Genomic DNA, 23,954 nt, shown 5'->3' on the forward strand with positions numbered 1-23,954 from the left:
ATTCATTATTTCAAACAATACTTATACCCTGCCAAGAATCTTATGATAATAAACATATAAATAGTATCATAAGCTATAATATTCATGATAATGAAAATGTGAAGGCTTTGCTTGCAAGATGTCAACGGTACACTTCTGAGACATAAAGCAATCTCCTAGGAGGTACTTGGTGATACTGATAGGGGTGTATCGTGCAGTTAAATGTACTTTGGGCATCCCGGTGACTGCAGCATAAATCAAATTGGCTTAAAGCCATCCAAGTATATGTGTTAATTGGGAGGTGATTCCAAGGTTTGGTATTTATTTATGTATTTATATATCTATTTTTGTTTTTTATGAAACTTCTATTTATTATGCACATGAGCATGAATAATAAACCCTTTGATAAGTGATATTCTATGTTGTAAGGTATGTGCTCTCTCAAAAAAGCTTAAAATTATAGGGATCTATGATTTTTCATCCTTGTCAATATTCAAGCCAAGTTACAACATTTTTAGATCTAAAATACATGGTACTCATAGTATCCCTTCCCCTTTCTCTCCCCGCTCCCCATATAGCACAGCTGCTCACTGTATGTCACTGTATGTCACTCTTTCAATGGTTTCCTCAACTATCTCCTAGAATATTTGTTCTCATATTGTATCCATTTATTTGTTCCATAAAAATTATTTTCAGGCACCCAACTCAAAGGTATAATAATGGTATTTATTGGTACAAAAACATTACATGTTTCATTATTTAAAGTTTTTCTGAACTAAATAATTTGGGATAACATTTCAAAGGATGTCACAGTCTCCACATCCTTTGTAATTAAGCACTATATCCCCTTGTCACATTAGACCCCTTACTTATGCTGGACTGTGCCTTGTATTTTCTGGAAAGTTTTATTACCTAGATTAATTCCTGCCTCTACTTCTGCCTGGCAAATATTTACTTCTCTTCGTGAAAATAGATTTCACCTCCACCATAAAAACTCACCCAAACCACAACCAGAATTTATCTTTCCTTCCATATTTTATAATGTTTTGTTTATCTAGTTTCTTATTCATTTATGCATTCAAAAATTATTTATTGAGCCAAATTGTACAGAGTTACTGTTGCAACTACTATGTTCTAAAGATGGGAATCAAAATCAACAGCTCCTCTTATCAAAGATCTCAGGTGGGGGGAAGCTTAGAACATAGACAGAAGCAACAACACAGGTTTAGGACAATGTAGTATATGTGGAATCATTTCTTTAATAAATTCACTAACAACGCAGGTGATTACAAGACAAAAGGGATGATGCATATGGGAGTGGAAATGAGATAATGAGAAGGCAGAGATGATTTGTGAGGAGAGAGTGAACACATCCTCACTAGTTCTTATTAGAAGAAATTCTTAAATTACCAAAAACATTTTCCGTTTGTAGCGAGAGGTAAGCTTTGAAGGACTATTCCTATATATAAGGACACTGCCTTAGTTAAGAGCATCATCACTGGAGATAGTAAACAGAAATTGTGTACTTGTGTGTGAATATTGTTAGAGTTCCATATATATAATCAATAACTTTTTGGAGCAGGTAAGATAAAGGAAAAGAAAAGAAAGAGAGTTGGGTATAAGTATTTAAAATGTTTTCCAGTTGGTTACTATTAAATTTGTGGATAGACTTTCTTTATATAGCTAATCCAAGTTCAACTCCCCATACCTCAGCGCTGCCTAACTCCCTGACCCTTTCCACTCTTATAGTTTATTCTCTAGCCGTAACAAACCTAGTTTATGTTTTCAGTGCAATTTCCTGAAACTTCCTTCCTTTTTCTGATTTTCCTGGTGAACTTCTATTTCTCTTTCAAGAATCTGGCAAGGCATCACCTCTTCTAGAAAAATCTTCCTTCTTAGTCTAGACTAAATGTCTCTTCTTTCTATTCCTGCAGTACACAGTGCACTCCATTGGAAAATAGTGTATCTTTCTCATAACTCCTTCAGATCAAGTCTGTGTCACATTCATCTTAGTAACCTCAGATCAGAACCTGGCAAGAACTGGTCCTGAAAGCTTTGCTGAACCTTTCCCGAACTATAGTCTGCCCAGCTACAAGCTCCTATGAACATCCTCCCATGAGAGAAGTCTGTTCTTATTATGCATTCACCAGCAGGAACAGCTCAAGAAGAAAGGCTCAGCTACATTTCCTCCCAGTTAGACCCTTCTAGATGACTTCCACTAAGCTTTATTAACCCAGCAGTTTCCAAATCCCCCAATAAGATGTTTTCATGTCCAATAAATACTTTATCTATTCTGGATCAAACAAAATATAATTAATTTTTAAAAAACTCAAAACACTAATGAAGAGAGATTAGTTAGATGCATAAAAATAACCTATTAATAACATTGTTCACAAGAGCCAGTGTTTTTTTGAAATGATGCATTCATGAAAGCATAATTAATTAGTTTTGAAATGCACAAAAATTTTTAATAACAAGTATATTCAGAATTGTTTTGAAAAGAGTAATTGTGGATGGAATAGCCAGGGACAATTATGTATGCAAAATATCCAAATGAAGATCAAAGTGAGAACTAAAAAGCAATTTGGGGGCCCGATGATCCTGTTCTCTATAGTTTATGGATAATCTGCCACAGAAAACACAGGTTAGTTGATGACGTCTGTACCTTTGAAACTGACTTCCTTAATCTATTTAATTTCACCCTTGACTGTTTTGGTTCAATCACAAATTCATTGTTTTTCATGACTCAAATTTCTAACTTCTCAGGTCCCTACCCGATTTCCACATCCAATTTGTTTTATACCACAAGATATGAATACAAATACTTGAATGCTCAGTGTGATTTATTTTTTTTTAAATTTCTGATCAAGCTAAAAATAAGCCATGTATTTTAAAATAATCTCATATAATGAGTCAAAGTTAAAACCAACAAGATGAGAAAGATATGTAATCATTGGTTTCAGAGACATTAAACCTACGATACGTTGTCCTTACAGTAGCCTAAAGCTTAAGAGTACATTACAGACAGGTCACACAAAGGCAACAATCCAGCATTTTCCAAATATGTTCATTTCTTATTGGAAAAGAGAACAGCCAGAAAGACTTTATTCTTACCCTAGCTTATTTTCAAATTTTCCTTTTAAGGCCAATGTGTTTTCAATAATATTTCAAAACCATTTTCCCCCCATACTAACATGGCAATTAGCAGTAATATGTTAATAATTTGCACATTATATTTCCTGCCCAGAGAGCACATGCACCAGCAATTTGAAAGGTGCCTTAAATGTAATATCACAGATTGAAATTCAAGTGCTACTCCCCAGCCCATCCCTGGCCTCTTTCAGTGTGTATTATTTTAGTGAATGACACAATTTTGCACCATGTTGCATAATCCAGAAACCTTTGAACTTGCCCATCTCCCTCACTTTCCTTGGTTGAATTTATCAATAAATCCTGAATTTAATTCCTACAAAAAATGAAACCAATCAAAAAACCTCATCTCATATCCACCTTCTGTTTTCAATCTCTGGTGTCATTATGTTAATACATAATCAAACAGTTTTTCCTAACTGTTCTTCCTACAGGCAATCTTGCCACACTCTTTAATCTTCTATCTTTAACCACGGTACTTTTTAAAAGTAAAACATTGCTTATCTTTTAATATTTTGCCATTGCTTTTAGGTTAAAAAGTATTTTTATGGTCTATAACCATTTGCATATGATTTTAAGATGAAAACCAAAATATATGGTCTACAAGTTCCTAAACAGTAATGGCCTTCTCCTTCCCCTCCAGTCTCATCTATTTCCATGTTCTTACTTGCTCTCAGCATTCCAGAGAGTTTTTTTTTCTTTTCCTTAATCACTCTAGTCTCCATCCTGAGCTACCTTTCCATATTGTCTTAGTTCTTGTTTCTAGTCTTTACATTCAACCCACCATTCACTTACATGGCCTTTACATTTTAGCTTGTGCTCAAAGAAGCCATTTCTCAAAGACTCCAATTTCTGATCCCCAAGTTTCCTGATATACTCTCATAACTCCACATCCTAGTATCAATTGATGAATATCTGATTCCTCACCATAAAAAAAAATGTCAAACACAGATCTTGTTTCTCTTCCTCAGAGCTGTGTCCCTAGGGGGCTAACTGCTGTCACACAGTTGATGCTCAACAACTATTCATTAGATGCATGAATGAATAATCTCAACCAAATTTACAACAATAAAAGAAAAAAAAAAGAAAACTCTAGAACATAATCTACCTTTTTTCTTTCTAAACTTTGAAATGTCATTCTGATATACCAGTAATAGGGAAAGAATGGGCAACTGGTTGGTTGTCTAAAAATAAAATCATTAATGTCATTTTGACATAAGTTTGAATAACAGGATGTGCCACCCCAAAATATGCCACATTGGTAAGTGGAACTGGAGGCAATCTAGAACCAGCAGACTTAGGGAAAGCAGTTTGCCTCCCCTTTAGCAGCTTAAGATAATTTAGAAAGGAGATCTGTACTGGAAAGAGAGTTACTCTCTGAAATAACTTTTTCATCTGGGAGACTTACTGCCTGGCAGGTCAAACATTTGTTTACCAAACATTTCCTCTTCTTATCTTTCTGCTAATTCCTTTCTTCCTTTTTGAACCTCCAAACCCCCACCCCTTTCTATAGCTCAGGGTGGTATATAAGCCTCAATTGCCTGGCTGCTTTGAGACCCATATCTTTGTAGATACCTGAATTGTTTTTTTTTTTTCCTGTTGAATCCTCCACCCCTCAAATGGATGTCTCAGCCAAGAATTTCAAAGTGTTGAGAAAAATATATATGTATATATTTTCCCTGTTCTACAAGGATTGAAAAAGTGGTAGGAATTTTGGATTTTTTAGAAGTAGTTATAAAAGATTACAGAAAGCTCAGAATAATGGAGTGGAATAATGAAAAGTGAAGGAAGGAGAACTTTTTTCTTGCTTATAATTACCTATAGTTTCTATTAGAATTTTACACTCTGATCATCTACTTGCCTGCACTGAATTACTATTTGGGAGCAATATTACTCCAAAATTCTATCAATAGCAAGGCTGTATTCCAAGCACTTTCAAGACTTTATCAAATGAACCTTAAAAATATAAATCTCAAAGACCTCAGATACTAAAGCTGTTATAATATCAAAGATCACAAATATTTTTTGTGTAACATTCAAATGTTTACTCAGCTCCCTAATATTTTCCCTGTTATTTTCTAGCATGAAGTAAAGTATTTGACATATTTTAACCATTCATTATATTGTTGAACTAGGTAATACCGCCCTGGCTGGTTTAGCTCAGTGGATTGAGCGTCGGCCTGCGAGCTAAGTGTCGCTGGTTCGATCTTCCAGTCAGGGTACATCAGAGAAGGAAAACTCTGACTCCAAAAAACCTCCGCTGCCTTGCGGCATACCTCTTCAGGGGAAAGGCTAAGGGAGTAAACCCCGACAGAAAATCCGGAGCCGGAGTCCCTAAGGCGGTTTGACGTTGTAGTCAACACTGGCAACTCCTGCGGCGCACCTGAAGCCAAGCTGTATTGACTCCGTCTTTCCCTTGGACCCTTCAGCTGCGAAGAGAGGGGGGGTCTGCTGCATGGGCAACAGCAGACCCTCCATATTACCCTGCCCAGGCTCTGTAGCTTCAGCGTCATCACAAGATGTCGATTCAACACGGGAGGAGACAGATACCGTGTCACTCCGGAGTCGGACTGCACAGCCATTCTCGGCAGTGCAGATAGACTCTTAAGAAGCTACACCATCGTCTCTCGAGACGGATGGCTGCCGACGACGACGAGGTAATACCATCTTCAATGGCAAATGAATAAAACAAATAACCCATTTAATCCTTCTTATTAATCATTTCAAATCATTTGGGAGAGTGTTTTAAGATAAGGGAATTGATTCATAGCATAGTATAGAAGTTAAGAACATGTGCTTTGGAGTCAGAATACCTAATTTCAGATCCTAACTTTGGCTTTAAATAGTTGAACAGACTATTAATTTCTTATACCTCAGTTTACATAAATAGGCATAATAGTAAATCCAACTACCTCACAGATTTATTGTAATAATGGTAAATAAGATAAAAATCTATGATTAATTCTTAGATTAGTTCCTGAAAAAATGCATGGGCAGAAAAAAGTACACCTTTCATTTTTTATATTATCATTATTTTCAGAATGAATATATTTGTACATCCATTCCTATTTTTTTGTCCTTTGATCAAAAGATAGTAGAGAATCCATTGGCTTTTTCAAAATATTTAGTGATGACTGATCTTATTTAAGTATGTGACTGTGAAGTGCATTCTCATTAAGTATAAAAGCAGTTACATCAAATGCCACTGATGATCTGTATAAACAGAAATATGTTGGAATTCCTATGTCACATGTCGCTCTAGAGACACTATCTTGGTTTGAATTTACTACACCAAATAGAATCCTTAAGTTTCAGATTTACCAAGTAAAGGGTGCTCACAGTCATCTGCTGACCCCATTGTAGTCTCAAAATTTACTGGTGTCCAGATAATCAAGCAGAAATATCAAGAAACAGTTACAGATTTTTCTGAAATCCCCAATCATTGTGACATTCTTCTATTATTAGTCTGTATGTTCAGTCATCTCTTATTTAGAAGTTTACCCTGTGCACACAGCACACACACAACCACATATGCAGAGTCAGCTGTTCAGCTGAAAGCATTTAGCCTCTCTTTACACTTCACGCTGCAAACATGTTTTACTTCCAACCTGCTTGTCACAATCAGCAACAGAGAGACTATGCTCATTTTTTCCATTTATCTCTGGAATATTCATTTTCAGGGAAACACATATAGAAATGAAATCTTAAGACAGGAACTCCTTGTTTTACATATTGACTCTCTCATCCACCCCTGTAGAGAAAGGAGTTTGACCAAAAAATGTACTGTCTAAAGCTACAGTCAACAATACATGGAGTTAGACCACAAGTGAAAAAAAGCAAAATGAACTGAGTACTTATACTAAAGGGCCTAGCAAGTATAAATCATTTTCAATTCAAGGATAGGATATTCTCTTTATAATCATGAGAGGGAGCAGAGTTTGTCACCTCAGATTATGCCTATTTTGGGATACTGATGCTTTTTAGCTGGCTATTTTTAAGAAACAAACAAACAAACAAAAATAAAACACAGAAAGAAATTTTTTGACCTTCCATTTAACTCCTAAAAGAATTTAGATATAGGATCTATTCATAGAAGTGAGAAACCATCACAACTTACTATAGTTTAATGTAAACTAGTGTGTGATTGAGAGGAGCCCAGCAAGGCCCATTTGAGCCAATGCCTCTCTGTGTCTCAATGTTAAAGATGACCCAGCAAGCATTTATTTACCAAGTACTTGTATTTTCATCTCCATGTGAATTCCTTTTCTCCCCTTTGAGGTCTCAAACCACAATGTCCCCTCTTTATCCTCAGCTCAACATGGCACATAAGCCTAACTGCACTATTTGTCCTCAGGTCCCATATTCTTATAGAAACCCTATATGCACGTTCATAATAAATGTGGTTATTTTTTCCTCTTAATGTCTCATTTTAATCTCATGATTAGACCAACCAGAGGAACTTAGAATGCTAAAATAAAAATCATTTTTCTTTCCTATAATTACTCTGCCAGCATTACCACTTAGAGATTTCAAATTTTACCACAGAGGGAAGAAGGTACATTTTATGATGCCTTAGTGTAATTATTAATTGGATTATATAATTTGATTAAGATCTTCCAAGCTCATGGTCTACTAATGCCCACTGAAGCCATTAGTGATTATTGCTCTACATTACTGCTTTCATTCACCCAATTTACTTTACATGCTATGGCTCTGCCAGTCTCTACATTTTTTAAAGGTTACTATTTATTTCATTTTATTCTAATTGGTCTACTAACAACAGTAGACTTGGCATGGCCAGTGTGGCTCAGTTGGCTGTAGTGACATCTGGTAATGGAAGTATTATGGATTCAATCCCTAGTCAGGGAACACACTTAGGTTGCAGTTATGATCCCCTGCCCAGGCCTATAAGGATGCAGCCAATTGCTGCTGCTCTCTTGCATCGATATTTGTCTTTCTCCCTTCTTCTCTTCATTCCTCTCTCTCTAAAAGCAATGGGGGAGAGGGGAACAGTCCTGGGGTGGGATTTAAAAAAAAAAAAAAAAGTAGACTTTTATATGAATGGCATTTGGTGAGAGAGGAGAAAATTCATATGTATTCTTAAGTAAAAGTATGTTGCTTAGGGTTTTTTTTTGCCATACTATCCAATTATTCTTTATGTTTTATAACTGAAATATAAAAGATAAAGGAAAAGATAAGGGCTTGTGTCAATGAGGAAAATAACATATTCAAGTAACACCTTGTGAAAAGCAGCTGAAGAATTTACATCTACTTCATTTCTGAAGCTAATTTGTAACTATATTTTATAATTATTCTTAATGAGGTAGCTCAGAGAAAATTCTCAATCATGATTCTTACTAAGATACTTAACAAGATCCAACAACAATAAAAGCTACAGCATCACACCACTGTTTAAAATTACATTATTCAGAAAGTTGCTTAAGTTTTTACTTACAGACTATTTAAACTGAAGTTTTTGCCTCATGCCAATTATGAGTATACACACTGTGAATACAATAGCAAACTCTGGATTAAATTACAAAAAATATTTAAGCATTTTGTTACTTATGTATAAAAGATCATATCCATGTAAATATTATATCCATTTTCTTCTTTCTTTCTAGATTTATTGAGATACTATTTATATATAACATGTAGATTTAAGGTATACAGTGTAATGATTTAATACACATGTATATTGGGAAATTATTACCACAATAAGGTTATAAACACCTCAACACTCTCACATAATCACATATTTTTGTGGTAATAACACTAAGATCTACTCTCTGAACTCAAGGATATGATACAGTATTGTTATTTAGAGTCATACCATGCTGTACACTAAATCCTCAGAAATTTTCATTTTAGAGCTGGAAGATTGCACCCTTTGACCAACATCTCTCCATTTTCCCACCCTCCAGCCTCTGGCAACCACCATTTCACTCCCTATATTTTTGAGTTCAGCTTTTTTAGATTCCATATATAAGTGAGAACATAAATATATCACATATTTATCTGTGGATGGACATTAAGTTTTTTTTTTCCATATTTTCAATGAATATGGGTGTTAGTATCTTTTTGATAATAATATTACTTCCTCTGGATATATACCCAAAAGTAGGATGGCTTAATCATATAGTAGCTCCATTTTTAACTTTTTGAGGAAACTCCATACTGTTTCCACTGTGGAATGTACCCATTTCAATCCCCATGAATAGTATACAAAGGTTCCTTTTCTCCACATCCTCACCAACACTTGTTGTCTTTTGTCTTTTTGATAATAGTCATTCTGAGAGGGGTAAGGTGAGATGTCATTATGATTTTGATTTGTATTTCCCTGATGATTTGTGAGGCTGAGCATCTTTTCAGGTACCTGTTGGGCATTTGTATGCCCTCTTTGGGAAAAGCTATTCAGGTTCTCTGATCATGTTTAAAATCTTTTTTTTTAATATGTTTTATTGATTATACTGTTACAGTTGTCCCAATTTCCCTCCCCTCTGCTCCCCTCCACCCAGTGGACCCCCTTACTCCAGTTGCCCCCCCCCTTTTAGTCTATGTCCATTTGTTGTGCATATAGTTCTTCTCAACCTCTTCCTGTCTATTCCATTCCCTCCTACTATGCTTCTTAATTCCTGTACCATCTCCCTCCCTTACCCCCTTACCCCTCCCTGCTGACCTCCCCCCAATATGTTCCTCATTCCTATAGTTCTTTTCCCACTCTCGTTGCCTATTTAGTTTGCCTTTGTTTCAATTCCCTGGCTTCTATTGTTGGTTCTTGTGATGCAGTTTTCATTTTAATGTTCATAGTTTTGATCCTCCTCTTTCTAAGCCATTCCCTTTAACATCTCATATAACAGTGGTTTGGATCTAATGAACTCCTTCAGTTTTATATTGTCCTGGAAGCACTTTCTCTGCCCTTCTATTCTGAATGACAATTTCACTGGATAGAGTATTCATGGCTGTAGGTTTTGAATTTTCATTACTTTGAATATTCCTTGCTAGTCCCTTCTTGCCTGCAGGGTCTCCTTTGAGAAATCAGCTGATAGTCTAATTGGGACCCCTTTGTACATGATTCTTTTCTTCTCTCTTGTTGCTTTTAAGATGCTCTCTTTATCTTTAATTTTTGGCAATTTGATTATAATGTGTCTTGGGGTGGTTCTCCCTGGGTCCAGTTTTTCTGGAACTCTCTGTGCTTCCTGGACCTGTAAGTCTGTTTCCTTCCCCAAGTTTGGGAAGTTCTGCTTTATTATATTTTCACTTATTTTTTTCAATTTCTAGTTCTTCTTCTTCGCCCTCTGGCAGTCCTATAATCCATATGTTTGATCTCTTATAGCTGTGCCAGAGGTTTCTGATCCTCTTCTCACTTTCCTTGCTTTCTGTTTCCTCTTTCCGCACTGGTTGACTGTTTTTTCCTTCTCTATGTTCTGGTTTGTTGATTTGATCTCTGGATTTTATTTCATCACCACTTGTCTCATATGCATTTTTGTTCTTTTCAATATGAGTGGCTTTCAGTCATTTCTATTCTTGTTCCAAATCTTTTGTTAATTCTGTAAGTCACCTAATAACTATAGCTCTGAATTGAGCCTTTGAAAGGTTTCTTATTTGTTCATCTGTCATATTCTTCATCTGTTGCCTGGTGAGCTTCATCACTGGGATTTCTATAGTTGTCTGCCTCATTTTGACAGATGCATTTTGCTTTGCTTCTGGGACAGGCTATAGGGGGCGGAGCCTGTGTACTCATCACAACCCAGCGACCGGCAGCGATCTGCAACCTATTTTGTGTCACTGTGGCGCTTCGTGAGGGGGTAGGGGCCCAAGATGGATTCCTGCCATTATTCTCTGCTGGGAGACCGGGATCCGTCCTCTTGCCCTCTGGGCCTCACCCTCCAAGGCTATGCGGTGGCTGCTTTCCCCAGTGTTGGGGTCGGGAGCTGCTGGGGCTCAACTCCAGCTGGGATTGCTCTCCCTGCCGCTGTCCCCAGTGCTACCGGAAACTGCACGGTCCACTTTTGCTCTTTCTACCTGTCTGATGAGTGCTGCTGGTTTATAATTTTGTATGTTGGGCTTCTGTGTAGTTTTATTTTCTGGAATTTCTAGTTATCTTTTGTTTTGAGTTAGTTGTAGTCCTTTCTAGTTGTAGAGGGAGACCGAGCATGTCAGTCTAAGCCTCCATCTTGGCCAGAAGTCTTAAAATCTTATTGTTTGTTCTTTTCATGTTGACTTGTATTAGTTTCTTACAATTCATACCCACATGAAAACCGATGTTACAGAGCTAGCCTGCACCAGAGTGTGCCAGGAACTTCACATGTTTTCCAGGTGACATACTTCAAAGTGAAGCAGGGGAAGTGTTAGAGCAAGTAGGAAAAGGTACTTGTTTTCACCTTCTGGCAGAGGAAGTTTATTTAAATATACAGAGGTAATGGGAAATTCAGCAATACTTTTCTATTGCCTTATTTTCTTAATCCCATGGAGAAAGTTGGGTCTGAGGTTTTATTATCAAAGGAAAGTCTAAGAATGAAATGGGTACAGGGATGGGACTGAGAGTCATGGAAAAGGAAGACCTAAAAACAACAACAAAAATACCTATGTCCTACTTTTCCATTAGTCTCATCTTGCTTTCACAATGCTTCCTCTGATACAATTCCTCTTAATAACACAGTTTGCTTTGGATTACATCCACAAGTCAATCTAGAGGAAAGTTGAACATAGAACCACAAGCTCCAAATAAACTTCGGTCATTTCCATTGTTTCACAATGAATATGAAATGTCATGGGGGTGATATCTGCATGTGGCAACTTTTTTAAAAATGATGTATTTTTATTTAATAAATAATCCTTTTTTTTTTTTTTTTTTTGTATTGTAAACCTTGCCAAGAGTGATACTACAGCCAAGTCAGGGTAGTGATATGATCTGACATATATTAGGCAGAGAGAAAACTTTGGTTGGCACATATGGCAGAGGCACTATGGCTCCTGGTTGAAACATGTCTATGCACAAATTAACGCCTTTAACAAAGATAAATTAGGACTACAGTTTGACCATGGCCATAAAAATAAAAACATAGTGATAAGCTGATTTTTTTTTGGATTGGAAGTTTTCTTTAGAGTTTTTAAAAACTGAAAATAATAAAGAACTGAAGACAAGTATTTTACCACCCATGCACTTTAGATATATTTTTTATAGTTTGTTATCCACATATACAACATATGATGAAGAAAGCTTTATGCCCTGCAGTTTGCCACTCATAGGTTCATTTTTTGACAATTGTACAGATGTCAGTGGTTTTAAAGATCTGCTGCTATTTAAGAGAACTTCTCAAGGGTAGGGCTCCATAGTTTTCTATTTTCTCATATACACATTTTGCCAACAGTGAGCCTAAAAAACTATTTACAGTTATAACTACTTCCCTTACTGCTTTCTAAGCTGCATTTTTTGTTTTTAATTTTGTAATAAGCCTTCAGTTTTCAGTAGTGTATGTTTAATGGCATACACACAGCAGTTTTCCACATGGTATTCAAAAAGAGAGCAATGCTACAAGTAGTGGAAAGCAATATTTTTCAGGACTTCTGTTACATTCAGAGTATTTCATTATACCTCTTTTCAAAGTAGTTATTTGAACATATGATGAACTTGTTATTCTATTGTTATATTTTTCCCCAAAAACTTTGGTAATATTGCTATCAGAAGCAGATCATTATTTTTAAGAAAATTTTAATTTTCTTAGAGTCGAGAACCAGCAAATAAGATAGACATAGTCCCCAGGATCCCAAATGTCTGTACTGAGCTCATGAACTTGACACTTAGAGAAAGCCCTAGACTTTAACTCAATTTTTCCCATCTTTTTGAAATAAAATTTATTTTTTTCTTTCCTAATACAAAATCAGTTATAAAACATTAATAAAAGTAGAGACTGTATGGGAAAAAAGAGAATGACACAATTTCAATTTGAAAGCAAGGCCAGAGAAAGTAAAAATAGTTAAAAGTAGACCAAGAACTCACAAAACACAGTTGTTTGGTGTAAATAATGCCCTTCTATACTAAAAAGTTCTATTACTGCTTTATGGTACACAGATGTATTTAATAGTTATGCTCATAACCTTAATTAATTAACATAAATTTTAATTTATGCTAACTTTAAATAATGAAACAAGTATAAAATACATTTTAGAAGAATTTACATCATGGGACTTATAATACAAACAAATGTTAATTGAAATAAAGTGATTTTTTTCTGTCAGATTGTTAAAAAATGTATTAAAAGAATAATAGCCAGAGTTGGTTAGAGAAAGGAAATAAAAATTATTAGGTAATTTTGGTGGAGTTTTAATACATTGTTTTCATTAAAAAGAAAGACATACAAAATAAAAGACAGTTTGGCAATAATTTTACAAGAAAGTGCCCTTGACAGAGAACTTTTATTTTGGAAAATAATCAAATCTAGAAATAATGAGACACGTATCCATTACTGTTAAAAGTGCATATAGTGGTAAACCATTATAAAACACCATTAAATCATTATGATTTAAACATACTTCATGGTTGTGGCAGATCTGTGGATTGGCCCACCCACTCCAACCACTTTTCTTGCTTGATATTTCGTACCGTAGAGACTGGGAAGTTTAAAACTGCACTTCCAAATTCATTCGCATGTGAACTTTGCCTTACAACCTGTCAAATGGAACACACTCTCATGACACTTGGAAGAAAGGGACTGAGAGAGCCAAAGGGAACAATGTAAGGAGTGTGTAGTACTTTGTTTTGCAAGGTGGGAGGGTAACTGTAGTAGAAAAATTAGCTTTGGGCCCGGGGTATCCTAGCTGTCATGTTGGGTGGCATACCATGAAAGCTTAAATCAGAAAGCTCAGCCCTGTAGGTAGGTGTTTCTCTGGCCCTCTTGATCTTGCCTCTGTAGAATTGGAGCTTAGTTTTCTGATCCTTCTAAATCACCTAGTTCAAGGTTATACATTGATTCCAGCTAAAAGAAAGGGATCTGTTTGGGTTCTATTGATTGTACTATATAATCTGAAAAACTTAATCAGCCATCCAAAATATATATTTATTATTTTAAAAAAATTAATTATTTTACATTGAATATTACTTTGTATTAGTTTCAGATGTACATCATAGTGATTACACAATCATATACTTTACAAAGTGTCCCCCCTGATATTTCTACTATAAATTTTTATCCCAATGTTACTAACTATATTTCCTATGCTATACTTTATACCCCATGACTATTTTGTAACTACCAATCTATACTTCTTAATCCTTTTGCCTTTTTCACCTTATGGTCCAGCAATTTCACTTTTAGGTACATATCCAAAGAAACCCAAGCATTGATGTATAGGAATATCTGCACCTCTGTGTTCATTGCAGCATTATTTATAATAGCCAAGCTCTGGAAGCAGTCCGAGTGATCATCAATAGATGAACTGTTTTACATACACAAAATGGGCTATTACTCAAACATAAAAGGGACAAAATTTTACCATCTGTGACAGCATGGATGGATCTAGAAGGTATTATGCTTGATGAAGTCAATTAGAAAAACACAAATATCATCTAATTTCACTTATATGTGGAATTTAAAGAACAATATAAACAAACAAAACAGAAACAGACTCATAAATACAGAGGACATACTGATGGTTGTTGGGGACGGTGGTGAGGGCTGGGCAAAAAGGTGATGATCATTGTTATTGTTATTAATGTTTTTCTATTGCTCAAAATTCCTAAACTATGTATGCATTAACATGGGGGAGCCTTCAACTGTGATGGTGGAGTGTAAGTATTGATGTTGAGTCTAAACTGATTTTCTTTGAGTTCCCAAATACTAATTTTAGTTTGTCTACTAGAAAATAGGACATCTTGTATAATCTTATTTGGTTTGAAATTTTTAATGGAAATGTTGCCTTATTACCAATATGAGTCATTGTGTCCTGCTGTGCTCATTATTTGTATGGAGAAAGTTTCTAGGGAAAAATATCAAAAAACAAAACCAGGCACTGACCCTGATAAGTTGATTCCTAGAGCCAGCATTGGGGCAGGCCAGTTCAGAAGACTTCTTACAGAGTGGTATCCTTTGGACAAACTTTGCCTGGGGGTAACATTTCAAAACCTCAAGTGAATGTTCTTGAATCTTATCTTGTTTAGTCTGTGACAGTTTGGTTCTGAATACAATCTTTAAAAAGTTTCTTTTCTCCAAAGATATCAGATTTTTGGGTCTGGGACTTAAAAAAAAAATGAACAGGAACTTAGGGACCTGAAAAACAATGCGCAAAATCAGATCTTCCACAGAGCTGTTGCCAAAGCTTCATGGCTTTGTCTCGTTCTGAATTTAAATGTGTGCCTTCTGTAAATTAGACCCTTGTTTCTTATGTATTCACATTATAATCCAATTCATGTGACTATTTGCAAGAGCCGATTTCACCATGGACAATTTAGAATTGATATGAATGATATTGTTCATTTGAGGGGTGTTTTAGAATAGAAAGGAGCGAAAATTCTGATCACAACTTGAATACTTGAACTCAGTGGCTTTTTTCCTACTCTATCTTTCCCTCTCCTATGTTCTTCATCAATCTCTGCTTTTACTACCTTTTCTGATCTGTTTGCCTTACTTTCTGGCCAGTCTGAAGTTAATATTATCAATATTATAAAATTAAAATATAAATATCTGTTGCCTCTTAAAGTTAAATCCCCTTCAAAAATGGTTAAGCCCATTTTATTTTTAGCTTTCATCTCAGTCGGAACTAAGAAACATTGTGAAAGAATTTCCACACCTAGACAAGAATCACAGAAATGTACAGAGGATCTTAGAATAGTGCTAAAAATATATAATCTAGAACTCATAGATCTATTAAAAATGCTTTATATGTTAGTAAGAAAATTTGATATTAAAAATGTCAAATAAAAATGCAGAGTCAAGATAATCTGAAAGGTGACTAAAAGGCCCTAAATTTCATAGAAAAGCAGAAGTATATAGGAATTTTATGCACATCGTAGAAAAATATTTTGGAGTCTACACAGAAAACTTTTCTGTAAAAATAGATTGTAATTTCATGCAGTCCTGGAAAAAGAAACTTTAGAAATAGGATATTTAATAATTTGAGAAAATAATTAGTAGATATTAAAAGAAATGGGACCTTAATTCTCTCCTCACTTTTTATGAAGAAACCTAAACCAAAATTAAAGTATGCAATACTCAAGAAAAACTATAATTGTAAATAGTCCCAGAGACAGACACAACTCCAGTTCTTTGTTGAACATTTTGAAAAAGATTTGGAGCAAAAGAGGCATTTGACTCAGAATAAATGAATAAAACAACTAGATAAAAATATTTAAAAAATAGATATTTCTACCCAATTCATCAAGCATCAGAGAAGAAAACCTCATAAACAAGACATAGGTAGGTACCGGAAGCAGAAAAAAACATGGAAAAAACAATTATTTTGTACTAAATATAAAAATAAAGAAAAACAAAATAAGAATGTGATCAGGGAGGTTGATGCTGATCTGAAGGGTAATTATGTGCTTAATTTCCCATTTTATAATTAAAGTCATATAACAACAAAAAATTTCCCTAAATATTAACAGAGTTTTAAAGTATTTGATTAGCTCAGGGACAGTAATATAATCTGCAACCTTTGCCCCAGACATTAATTCCTCAGAATCAATGAAGTTCTTAAGAGATGGACATCTACAAAAATCCACACACTCTCCTCTGTCAGTTAATATCTTTTACACTCAGAATTTAACCTAATTTCCAGAGTGCCTTTCTCTTGAGATCCTTGCAGATCACCTATTCACAACCACATCATACACTGTTTAGACAATGGCTTACCAGTAGTAGCCTTGTGTTTAAATCAAGCCAAACTATTTGAGGGGAAAAAAAACAAAAAAAAAAAAAACAAAAACAAAACACTATTGATAATGGCAGAATAATTAAAGAACCCATCACATTCTGATTGTTCTATCTAACTGTACCTACATTTGCCACCTTAAAAAAAAAAAAAAGGGCAAAAGTTAGCAGCTAAAAATCTAGTAGAGAAATAATTCCATATACTTAGCACCAGCTTGGCCACAGTCCTCTTCTCCCACTCAAGAAATCTAATTTGTTTAGGACATTGGGACCAGGAATAAAATATTCATTCACTTCTCAGTGGTCAACAAACCCCTATATTATTTTGATTTTCATGCCACCTCAGGTTATATATTTTATCATTCTAAATCTACATTCTGTTTTCCCTATTGTCCTTCTTAGGTCAATATAGTAAATACTTGTTAGTCTTCTCCTGAAAAAAAAAAAAATCAATCTACCTGGAGATTTTATACCCAAGAGCGCCCTTCTACTTCATGAGTTCTCAACCAAAATCTGAAGGACACAGAATCCCTCTGTAAATCTAGCCTTATCCAAACTGCAGGCACACTTTTTGCTATATTCTAACAATTAAATGAGCTTTGAAGCTGACTCCAAATATTACTTCATAGCTCAGAGAGCATATTACATTTTCCAAAGAAGACTTAAAATTCTGTCCAAATAAAATGCACTGTGGGAAATAATTTATCCCAGGGGAATAAATACATCAGTCCTGAGAAATTTCAAACCATTTAAAACTTTCTTAGGACAGTTGAGAAGATGTTGTTAAAGAGGTTTTTTGGCTCTCATAGGTTATTGCTTGCAATGGGGTCCGAACATTTCTGAAATTGCCACACCTATAAGATTTAACTTAGAGTTTATTAACTGAATTTCTAAAATGATGAGTGTGTGTCTGTGTCTGTGTGTGCATGGGCATATGTGAATACACCCATGTTTCAAAATTAGCTCTTTGGTCTAATTATCTTGAATATTTTTACCAATTTGTACATGGACAATCTGAGCAAGCCAGTGATGTTCAGACTTAACCTTATCAGAATCTTTAAAGACCAATTGTTTATTCCAACTTTTCCTTCACTTTTTTTTTGGCAAAACCTTACTCATCTTGACTAAGGGCAGCAATGTCTGCAACCATTCTAGTACAGACTTAGACTGATTTGATTGATTTTGCTGTACAATACTTTTTTATTTTATGTTTGGTTTTGCCAAAAATGTACATTTCTCTGCAGGCAGGCTTACCTCTTATAAACCTTTGCAAATTTTTTCCTTTATATCTACTACTGCAATATTGAAAATCCTACCACTCTTTTCTCCTTTAAAAAGGAAATTTCCACAAGTGTTTATTGAAAAGCTGATCCTGCCTTAAATATTAGAGATAAAATCACCCCAGGAGACAAAACTTCTAATACTAATCTGACCTTATCAATTAGACGTGCTAAGAGAATGTACAGACATACCTTTGAAACAGCCCATGATTTTGGAATGCAATATCAACAAGGGGGCTTTTGACCTCAGCAGAAACCTCAACTAAAAGTAATCAACAGCTTATTGAACTATTTAAGGAGGCAAGTATTGTAAAGGTATAATCTCATACAAAAATTGTATCTAAAACTCTGTGTAGTTTTTTTCTGCTTAAAACAATGGTATGGTTCAGAGATTGTCAGGGGTCACCGGACAATGTCACTGAGGTCATAGACTTAATCATCTCAGAATTTCACAATATTGGGCAGGTGATGCCTTAAAACAGAAACATCTCATAAATAATATCAATATTTCAGAATGGAACATGAAGCATTTTAGGAGAAAAATGTTTTACTTAAAACCCTACAGATGTTTTTGGTATCTTTTATGTTTCTAAGATAGGGGAAGTTAAAAATAATAACAATAGTAATAAAATGAGGCAATTCGGGTAATTCTCCACATCTCTTACTTTAATTTGGGCACCCTCTCTTCCTGGCTGAGAAATGTAAAATACTCTGGTCATAATACTTCTGTTGATCTCTCTCTGTAATTCAAAATTCATATGTGTGATCTCTATAGTCTTAAATGTTCCTGTGTAGTTACTGTGCCATAAATGATCCAATAAATAATCCTCCAGCAAAAGTGCAGAGAAGTCTGATACATATGTGATAGTTAGAATGTTCCCCACCAAGAACCTGCTATGTGATCATAATCCTTCAAATGGTGGTGTGAATCTCAATTGATCATCTATCTAGATTATATTTGTTTATCATCCAGTTTAGGAGAGACATGAAAAGAAGTCTGAGAAATAACAAACTATCTGTCGTAGCATAACTTTTGCATTTATTTTGTTTCAGAAAATCTTTTCCATAGAAAGATAAGGCCATGATCTAATAAATGACTATATGTTTCAGAAAATTCCTATAGGTCAATTTTTGGAGACAATACTGTGATCATCTGAATAAAAGAGTTATTAAATAACAGTTTACTTATAAGGCCCGCACCTCACTGTGTCCACCAGTCTTCTGTGTCCACCAACCTTCAACTTAGTCCAGACTCAGTCAGCTCTCTGCCTCAACTGACCAACCCTAAATCACATTAGCTCATGTCCATAAATATCTCTCTTCTGACTTTCCTTTTCTAAGATGCTGTTAAACTTTTGTCAGGGTAGTGTTTATACCTACCCCAATAATGTCCAATAAATTTATATTATCTTAGCACAGTGTCTGCTTCAGAGTAAACACAAACAGCTACTATTATAATATCTTATTATTCTTATAACTAGAATTGTGGTAACTCTCCACCACTTACTATTGTAGAAATTGTGAGAGAAAAGTCTGCATATATTCCATTCACTAAAACTACAGTTTCTCTTCTATATATGCTTTCAAATGCTTATTTCACGCTTTTTTTTTTTTTTTTTCGGATTATTTTTCACATTATTTTTACTTAAACTTTTCTGTTTTAACCTGTTAATTAGCCCAGTTCTTTTTGTCCTTTTAATTTTTACCGTGTACCACACAGATTATTATATTTGAAAATTAAAACATGTAACAAGGAACCTGACCAACCTAAGTGCTCAACAATGGTCATTACTCTGTAATGCTCCTGTGAGGCCAAAGGATAATGTACTTAAAGCTCTGTGTAGGTATCCTTTTTTTAAGTTATTAATCTTGTCATTGTTAGAGTGGGATCCCCAAGGAGATGGGAGGGGCTTTGAGCGTAGAATGGTGACGAAAAGCCCCAGGGGCCTGCATAAAATTCCATAAGTGGCTTCGACTGGTCACCATACTCACTGCATCACAGGCCATGGTCAGGGATTTAAAAATAAGGTGGCAATCATTAAGCAGGGGGACTCCATGCAGTTTGCAAGAAGGTAGAAGGGGAGAGTCACGTGGGTGGAAAGAGAACCACGTGGTTCTGAATTAAGAGATGAAAAATGCAGCGACACAGGCAAAACCTCCCCAATCAGACACAAATGATTGGAGGCTGCCAATAAAGTTGAACTGTATCTGGGAAGTAGGGAAACTGTGTTTGTGGGTGTTTTAAAGAAATAACATTTAATGGCAGAAATCTGCCATTAATCTAAATCTATATAACTTTTAAATAAACCATTCCTTTTCTTTTCACCAAAATCTGGTATTAAGAGTTATGCTTTTTGGCGTTGGGCAATTGAGTCCCTGGTAATTGAGCAGCCTGTGGGTTCTGCTTCAATCGGGGCAGCCTGTAGGTTCTGTTTCATTATTGATATTATACATCTGGGACCCCATGTGGATCAACAACATCTGTATAAATGAAACCACTTGCTAAGTTTTGCAAAATATTTTACAAAAATCCAATGATTCACCTTCCGCAAGAAAAAGTCACAACTCTTAAAATGTTAAGTGCAAGGCATTCAGTATGTGTTTGTACATGTGGTCTGATTATTATTATTCTGAAGATACATTACCAAGGTCATATTTTCTGAGTTCCCTTCAGGAATGAAATATAAGATTCAATATTTTTTCCAGCAAAAGTCCTCAGTGACTAAATTAATGTGGATTTGGTCCAACATGAATGTTCTCCAAGACCACCAGAGAAAAAAATCACTTTATATGTGTATAGTTTGATGATATCGAGAAAAAAGTTACTTTATATGTGTATAATTTGATGATATCTTCTTAAAAACAAAACAAAAAAAGCTGCTTGTTTTTTTTTGTTGTTGTTGTTTATTTGTTTTTAGGAAAAAATAATTTCTGTCTTTAGAGATAATTTTCTTAAATGAGAATTTTGTTTCTGCTGCAATAATTTTATTCAACATCCTAATTGTCTTATAGTAAAAAATAGTTGTTAAGGCTATTTAAGTTCAATAAGTAAAGCTTTGTCACTCTATATAATATTGCATATATGTCACTATTTATATCATCATGTCTAATGAAAAAAGAAATCCAGTTATGTAACCCAATTTATTGCCTTTTGAGGAGTGCATTTCTGCATTCAAGCTAGAAATTGGTAGCCTTCACCTTTTAGATTTTGTGCTGACTTTAGTAACCCTTTTGTAGAAGTAACCTCTAAACTTTCGGGCTACTTTCTCAGTGAATAGTCCTAATGTTTGCTCATAAAGTATTTTATTCACATAATGACCTGAGGATTAATCTACATCAGAAACACTTGAATTATCATAATGATTTCCTCTCCAAATCCTTAAGTATGATAATGTTGTTTCCCTTTCTTGGTGTAGATGGGGATTTCTAAAAGTGAGTGTTCTTGAGAGTGTTTTGGATGATACTTAGCAAAGTACATAGATATGAAACTAATTCTTTAAAATCATTGCCAAGTATTGAACTATTTTCCTATTGATGAACATTTAGGTTGTTTCCAATTATTCACTAAACCAATCCTGAGGGACATATCTTTTATGTATAATACTTTGTGATCATATGCAAACATTTCTGCATTAAATATTCCTAGAACTGGGTTCCTAACATCAAATAACACAAAGGTATAACATTTGTTAGAGTTTTTTAAACTGCCCTCTCAAAAGGACATACATATTTAATTTTTCATTATTCATATTTGAGATGTCACCTACATTTTCATAAGTTTAAATGAAAACAACCACTTGCTTCATAGTTTGACTCTTTTGTGCTATAAAGAAAACTTGCTTTAATTTATTGCTAGAAATAATATGCTGTGTATTTAATTTAAAATTTACATGTTAAGATACTGATAAAAAAAATCACCCTCCTCTCATTTATCCCCTAAATAAGCAAGGTATGTTTTATTTTTAAAAATTGATTCACATGTGCTTCCATTAAAAACATCAAATGGCTTACTTATGTGTTCCTGCCAACTAGTAAACTTATTGGAAAATCTCTAAATCCATTACCTTCCACACAATGGTTCTGAGGCAGCTACTATTTAAATTGTTTTCTCTGTTATTGGTTAAAAAATCCTGAAACATAAGTATGGTAAATGAACCTGAATACAGTTAACTATAAGGAGATAAGAGTAAATAACTTATGAAAATAAATTGATAAGCCCAGATTTATCTTTAGTGTAATAAATAGAGCCTGTTTTAAATAAAATGTTCTAACTAAAGTAACAGCAAACTTCAACATCTTATTATATTTTTCATTTATATATTGAAGTTGTGACTATCAATGTGAAATTAGGCGACCAATATTTTATGTATTTATTTTTTTAGCCAGATGTCAATATAATCCAAGAAAAATGAGCACAGCATATCTCATGGCAAGATGGGCAAATACTACATGTGTTACCTCCTCAGTAAAATGGATATATACTTAACTTCTATCTCTTTGGTTTGTCATGAGAGTTAAGTTAAAACAATGCATGAAAAGTCCTTAGCATGCAACCAAGTACAAAGAAAATGCTCTACAAAGTATTGTTCATTTCTATATTACTGCAAATGCCATTCAATATATATTATATATTTTAAATGTGAATATTTTATATTGATAGAAATGTCACATACTTTAATAAAAGCTACAGAAATTGAAGGGAAATAATGTGTCACTCCCTCTGTAGCACTGTCAAGGGAAAGGGTGTTTTCAACAACAAAAACAATTTGAGATATCTATTTCCATAACATAAGATATATTGGGTTACCAAAAATTGATGAACCCAACTGTTATCAGCATTAAAGTCATTTCACTTAATTTGACACTAATTGCAGTTTTTGAGTTGAAATTTGACTTCTTTTTTCTACGTTACTACATGTAGAGAATTTATTACCTAACAGGTTCAAACATTCTAGCCCCATGTCAACTATATTTCTTATTATTATAACCAAGAAATTGGCTTTTTGTCAGATGGATCAGTCTGCAATGAGTTTGGCTAGTGTGATCCCTTTCCCTGAGTCCAATCATCTCTCAGTCTGCAGAAAAAAAAAAATGCATTTCTAGATTTGAGGATCAGCCTCTGGCCCTTGATTTCCCTACCTAGGTATTTCTGTTTATTGAGGCCTAGACTGAACTCTCAGCTAGCCTCTCTAAACAGCAGTCATAGCCAGTCTTTGTTTGAAGAACTATGTGTACAGGTTGAAAAAAATGTTCAATCAGAAACTGAGTATCAATATGGCTATGTGGGAAATTTCTGAATGATCGTGATGCAGATGATGGTGATGATAGAGTGGAAGAAAGAAAGGGGCATGATGTTACTTTCTGGAATGATAAAAATGTTTTATGCTTCATTTGGTCATAGTATTTACACAGGTGTATGCAATAGTCAAACCTCATGAAATTGAAAACTTAATTTCTTGCATGTTATTACCATAAATTATACCTTAATAGATTCATTGAGCAGAAATACTTACAATATACATTGTACATCAATAAAATGGTCAGTGAAAATTTGGATAAAGACTATATAAATTTTTGCATAATTATTATTAATAAAAATGCTTTTCTTAAACAATTTAGTGATATTTATTTTATATTTTCTATCAATGCTTTTAATTCTTACAAACCATTGTGAAGT

At 34.5% G+C, this 23,954-nt stretch overlaps 1 protein-coding gene across 11 annotated transcripts in view; it reads right to left on the minus strand.

Moving 5' to 3' along the window:
* The window catches only part of PCDH15 (protocadherin related 15), a 686,961-nt gene that overhangs the window by 599,189 nt on the left and 63,818 nt on the right, over positions 1–23,954 (minus strand). The window lies entirely within an intron of this gene.

Source organism: Furipterus horrens, unplaced genomic scaffold, assembly GCF_987537825.1.
Source record: "Furipterus horrens unplaced genomic scaffold, mFurHor1.1.pri manual_scaffold_5, whole genome shotgun sequence".
Classification (NCBI taxonomy): Eukaryota; Metazoa; Chordata; class Mammalia; order Chiroptera; family Furipteridae; genus Furipterus; species Furipterus horrens.